Consider the following 5,955-nt stretch of genomic DNA (forward strand, 5'->3'; position numbering starts at 1 on the left):
AAAGCCAGCATCACATCCATCTTTGGCAACATCTTAAAGATGGATTCCACAAAAAGGTAACGTAAAAAAATTCCATTCTGTAGTGTTCCTTTATATAAATATATACCATCAGAAAGACATTATTGTTATTATTGTTCATTGTTGTCACATCATAAAAGTCTTGTTACATTTGTAAATTTCAGATCACAAAGAAGCTGGCCGGCCATGGACGGGGGACAGCACTCTGGGTAACCTCCATTGGAAATGAGGTTGGCCAGATAGTGACCAGTGTGCTGTCAGTGCAAGAGGGGCCAGGACTGAGCAGAATGGTGGCTGGTGTAATGGAGCGCTACCGCAAGGCTGCCATTCCACCACCAGTGCTGCTTTATGTGGACTGTGGCTGCTGCGTGAGTGATGGAGCGACAAGCAAGCTGCAGACCAGGTTTGGGGAGTGGCCAGACCTTCACATACGGCTGGACATCTGGCACTTTATGAGGAGGCTGGCCGTGGGCTGCACCACCGATGCCCATCCCCTCTATCCCACCTTCATGGGATGCCTGTCAGCCTGCATTTTTGAGTGGGACGCTGGAGACCTCAGTCTGTTGCGGCAGGCAAAGAGGAAACAGATGATGGCGGAAGGTTTGCCAGCTATTACTGACATCCTGGTGGACAGAAGCATCAGTAAAAAGGAGCTGAGCCTTTACTGCCGCAGGAGGACACGAGGTGAAGAGGCCACCATACGCCTCATGGAGAGGCTGCTGCAGGACCTGGGGGGTGCAAACGGTAGGGACCTTATGGGTGTGCCACTTCTAGATGAGGTGCGCATGGAGCACATCTGGCGTGTGCAGAAACGGCATGTCAGGTGCATTCAGGACGTGCCGGGTGTGCCTCTGTACACAGAGATAGGCACCACCACAAAGGCGGGGGTCATCCTGACCAGGTATCGTTGTGCCAGAGGGTCAACGTCCCTTGAGTCCTTCCACTGCCACTTAAACAGGTTCATTCCAGGTCGGTGTCTCTCACATGTGTAAAGTTTTAATTATTTTCAAGTTCTGTTATTCATATCGAAAGGCTTGTAATTTTTATGTGTATGATTTTTTTCCTCTTCTAGGAACCAGTGCAAATGCGCTGAATTTTCAGCTCTACCTGCTGGAAGGCCTGAACAGGTGGAATCAGGACCGGGCAGCTGCATCAGTGACCAGCAAGCCAGCGTCCCTTCTCACGTACGCCGGGGAAATGACCCACTGTGTCAACACCAACAGCCTGAAGGTGTTCGGTCGGCCTTTTGTGCCATCTTTCCAGCCACCTGCTGAATACACTGGTATGTCATCCACTTGTCTGGTTGCATAATACTTTTGGTTTGTGGGTTTTCACTGTTCTGAGTCTTTGCTTTTATTATTCTCATTGCTGAACCTGACCATGTAAAACATCTTTCAAAAACATAAAAAATAGTAATGTGTTCAAAATTTTGACCTCTCCTGTATGTGTGTGTCCTTTTTATTTTTTTTTTTATTTTTTTAAAGGGGAGCTGCTTGGTGTTGACTACCTGCTCAGTCAGACTGGACAGCCCCTAGTAGTGGATCCTGACTCAGAGGAAACAGAAAACCTGTTGGAGGATGTGGATGAAGGCGTGGACGAAGAGGACGAGGGCTTCGGGGAAGTACAAATAGATGACATTACTCAGTCAAGTCTTACCAATGACCCAAGCTTCTCTGTCTCCCCCCATTTTTTGCCAGCTGCCTCCTCCACCATGGCTTCTGCGTCCACCGTCCAGCCAGCTGCCTCCTCCATCGTCCAGCCAGCTGCCTCCTCCACCGTCCAGCCTGCTTCTGCGTCCACCGTCCAGCCAGCTGCCGCCTCCACCTTGGCTTCTGCCTCCACCGTCCAGCCAGCTGCCTCCTCCAACGTCCAGCCAGCTGCCGCCTCCACCTTGGCTTCTGCCTCCACCGTCCAGCCAGCTGCCTCCTCCAACGTCCAGCCAGCTGCCGCCTCCACCTTGGCTTCTGCCTCCACCGCCCAGCCAGCTGCCTCCTCCAACGTCCAGCCAGCTGCCGCCTCCACCTTGCTTCTGCCTCCACCGTCCAGCCAGCTGCCTCCTCCACCGTCCAGCCAGCTGCCTCCTCCAACGCCCAGCCAGCTGCCGCCTCCACCTTGGCTTCTGCCTCCACCGTCCAGCCAGCTGCCTCCTCCACCGTCCAGCCAGCTGCCTCCTCCAACGTCCAGCCAGCTGCCTCTCCACCTTGGCTGCGGCTTCATTTATTCAGCCTGCTGCCTCCTCCATGCCAGGTGCATCAGAATCTGTGGTATGTAAATACCTTGTTATATGTGCACTCAGACTGATTTGGATTGCTTATGACATTATATATAAATGAAACCTTTCTACCAACATACGGGTATTCCCTAATATTTTCTTACACTCTATTCTATTCTGTTCTATCAGGAAATCATTACATTTATGTTTTGCCAATAAAATAGTTTTATTTGTTAAATATTTATTATAATTAGTTAAAGTACAAAACATTTTAACATTTGTATTACAAATATCAAATATAGATTATGAACTGTTATGCTAGGAAAAGTTAAACAAAGAGTTTAAGATGATCTGAAGCTTCTTTATACTATCTGAACTTGATGCTTGTCAACAAAATCACATCTAGAAATGTGTATATATGTATTTGTTTTTTGTCCAACGTAACTGTATAAACTTAACTGTCATAATATTGCTCGTTTCTGTCTTTTTTCCTCAGGCTTTAGATAGTGCTGGTGTGCCAGGCATGGACAGAGTGGACAGCCTGGCGGAGTATCTGGTGGAGCTTAAGAATCAGTCATCGCTGATCCTCACCAACCAGCAGGTCAGGAACATTCAAGTTTCCTTATTTCCCCATTGACCTGCCATATGTCAACACTTGCACGTGTTTTGTTTTCTCATTTGCTATGTGTAATATGCCCTATCTGCTTAGGTGAGCAACATAGTTGCTCTTTGGCAGAACCTGCTGGACTATGATAAGCAGAGGGTGGTGTTTGCTGCCAGACACCAGAGCAAGCTGGACACGGGAGGTTCAGATCCCCAAGAAGAGGCAGGAGTTCACTCCAGGGGTGGAAAGTGTAAAGAGGCATGCACTCACCACCACTGCCCCTCTTGCCCAGTGGCCAGATTGCTGTCGCCTCATCAAGACCATTTTTGTCAAGCTCTGTGCCATTCACAAAAGCCCAAAGAAGAAGGGGTTGGCACAGTGTCGAGGTGGGACCTCATCTTGGAGGACTATAAAAAAATCAGGCAGCGTATTCTGACCAATGCCGCCGTTATGCAGCAGACCACCTTGCAGCTGGTGAATGTGAGCCACACCACACTGGTTCAGTGGCACAACAAGAGGGTGAAAAGGCAGGACAGCGCAGTTTTGATGCAGGGGCTGCAACTGCCTAGCCGCTTTGTCTGTGGCAGCCGACCCTCTACCCTCTGCCAATGTGCGCCCCATCTCTGCCCCCCCAAGCAGGACCATCTCACCAATACCACCTGCCCAGTAGCACTGTGGGCCAGGCACGTGTGAAGAGGAAGAGGAACATCGCTGCAGCGGAGATACCTCAAATCCCTCGGCGACTTTTACCTGCTCCACTCCCAGGTGCTCAGCTGGTGATGCTGGCTCCATTGGCCACGCAGGGACTAACAGGGCCTCCTGCTCCAGCTCGTGCTCCAGTTAGAAAACTGACCCGCAGAGTAGAGCACAATGCGTGTAAAAATGTGGGCAGTTTAGGACAGTGGAGACTGGGCACAGCCAATACAAGAGCATTATATACTGCCCTCTCTGTAGAGACACTACCAAAGGAGCAGTGGTTGGACAATATTAAAAAAACTAAATAAAAAAAAAGAAACTTAAAAGAAGGTTTTATTTATGTGTATAGTTTTATTTAAATTTTTTTACCGAAGAGAAATTCAAACTTTTTATTTATGTAAGATGTTTATTTATGTGTATAGTTTTGTTTTGAATGCACAAGTGTCGTGGATATTTTTAAGGTTTGTTCATGTGTATTGTTCTGTTCTTTCTGTTGTTTTTGCAATGAATAATTGGCTATGACTAATTGAAAAATAATAAAAGGTCCTGATTACATAACTCTCTTTTCCATATGTTTTACTTTTCTACATTTTCATTCAAAGGTTATAGACATTTTTAAAAATTCAGAGAAATTTTAGGATTGTTTCAGAAATAAACTGACTATTTATACTATTTTATTTAGAAAATAGCTGCAGTAGAAGTGTAATTTAAACTAAAAGTGAAAAACTGAACTGAAGAGAATATTGACAATCAGCAACATAAAATTAATACAAGGTTTTTGGCAATTTCAGAAATAATTGTAGCATTAAGTAACGACTTTTATTCCTGGCAGCAGCGGGATTCGAACCAGGTACCTCGTGATCAACCGTTCTCCTCACAAATGAATAAAACAACAGGAAAACGTTTTTAAAAGCAATTTATTGCAAACAAACACTTACAAAAACATTGCTTTATGCGCGCATAAAAGGATTAGAGCCACTTTCCTCCTCATTTTCCTCTTTTTTCGCCTTTTTCTCTTTTTCTTCCCCCCTTCTCCCCCTTCTTCCCTCGCCTTCCATTTCTTCCCCCTCTAACAGACTATTGTTCCCCAGCTTCATTTCTTTCCCCCTCTAACAGACTATTGTTCCCCAGCTTACAATGGAGGAGCAAAATCCACACAGGGCACCGGCTACTCCATAATCAAATAGATGCCCTCAAGCAGAACCACTTTAAACAAAACAGAAACCAGTAACACAAATCACAGGGATCAGTAGTAGATAGCAGGTAGCGGGTAGCAGATAGCGGGAAGCAGGTAGCGGGTAGCAGATAATAGATCTCCGTATCAACTAAGACTTCCGAGTAACCGAAAGTTCACGGCGCGACAGGAAAAAAACGTCAGGAACGGCGTATTTAATCGCCCAGGACGAAAGGGAGAATCCTACAAAAAGATATGGGCATTTAACACCATTACCGCTTGCAAATCACACACTAATATTCCCCTTTAACCACCACATAATAGAAACTTACCAAACCGGAAAAAGTATGCTCGCACGCATTCACAAATTGGGAGTCGGCATCCTCAGTAATACCAATAACAAGCTAGGGTACAGGGAACTGCCTATTATTCAAACTGCGCGCTCCGTCCATGCCAACCCATTAACAGTATTAAGCGCTTACCTGAATAAACAGCAGTCATTAAACTCATGGCCATCGACAGAAAACAAAGGAAAAGACAGGCTAGAATGAAATAACAAACAATTAGTCCACAACATTATGAAAGAGACAAACAAAGAGCTAACTGCTAACACATACCTGAAACAAGTCAACATAACAAAAAACCAAAAAGGCGGGGCCGGAGGTGACGCATGACCCAACAAAGCCAACCTGCTCTAAAATAGGTCACACTTACTGCTGATTGGCTGTTACAAATGTCAGTCACCATCACTTATCCAATACGATCGGTCACATAAGGAAGCCAAAAAAATGCTAAAATGAACATAGCATCGAGCGGGCAGTGTAAATTGAATGAGATTAATCTCCTCTCAAGAGAGTAATGAGTTGCCTAGTGTCTGTATGAGTGGGAAGGGCTGCTTAAATGGACTTTGATAAAAAAAAAGAGAGAAGTATGGGCATTGGTGATTTGAATTGGGGCTGAACCGTATATGAGTTTATGGAAAAATTGGATTCCGCTTAGATATTCATTGATGGAGCTGACTTGGAGTTTTTTTTGTGATATTAAGGTAAGAAATTAATTAAGTGATAGACAACAGGAGAAGGCAAGTTATAGGTGGAAAGGAATGCTTTAAAGTAGCAAAATTGCCATGTTCTGGGTGAAATGGCTTGGAGAATCAAATCAAGTGAAGCTTCAAGAGAGGTCTTAGGAGATGATTCAGAGGTATATTAGTTCTGGATAAGGAGGTGCTGGGGTTGGCAGGGTTCTGCATCT

The 5,955-nt window shown here is 45.5% G+C and overlaps 2 long non-coding RNA genes across 2 annotated transcripts; one reads left to right on the top strand and one right to left on the bottom strand.

Moving 5' to 3' along the window:
• Positions 1-2,223: 2,223 nt before the first annotated feature.
• LOC122342592 lies at positions 2,224-3,034 on the top strand. Its single transcript, XR_006250606.1, has 3 exons — positions 2,224-2,282; positions 2,727-2,831; positions 2,940-3,034. It is a non-coding gene; the product is annotated as an uncharacterized LOC122342592 (long non-coding RNA).
• Positions 3,035-4,645: 1,611 nt separating this feature from the next.
• Positions 4,646-5,245, bottom strand: LOC122343400. Its single transcript, XR_006250768.1, has 3 exons — positions 5,187-5,245; positions 5,037-5,108; positions 4,646-4,947 (listed from the first exon to the last, which is right to left on the bottom strand). It is a non-coding gene; the product is annotated as an uncharacterized LOC122343400 (long non-coding RNA).
• Positions 5,246-5,955: the final 710 nt, after the last annotated feature.

This window comes from Puntigrus tetrazona, chromosome 4 (assembly GCF_018831695.1).
Source record: "Puntigrus tetrazona isolate hp1 chromosome 4, ASM1883169v1, whole genome shotgun sequence".
In the NCBI taxonomy this organism is placed as follows: domain Eukaryota; kingdom Metazoa; phylum Chordata; class Actinopteri; order Cypriniformes; family Cyprinidae; genus Puntigrus; species Puntigrus tetrazona.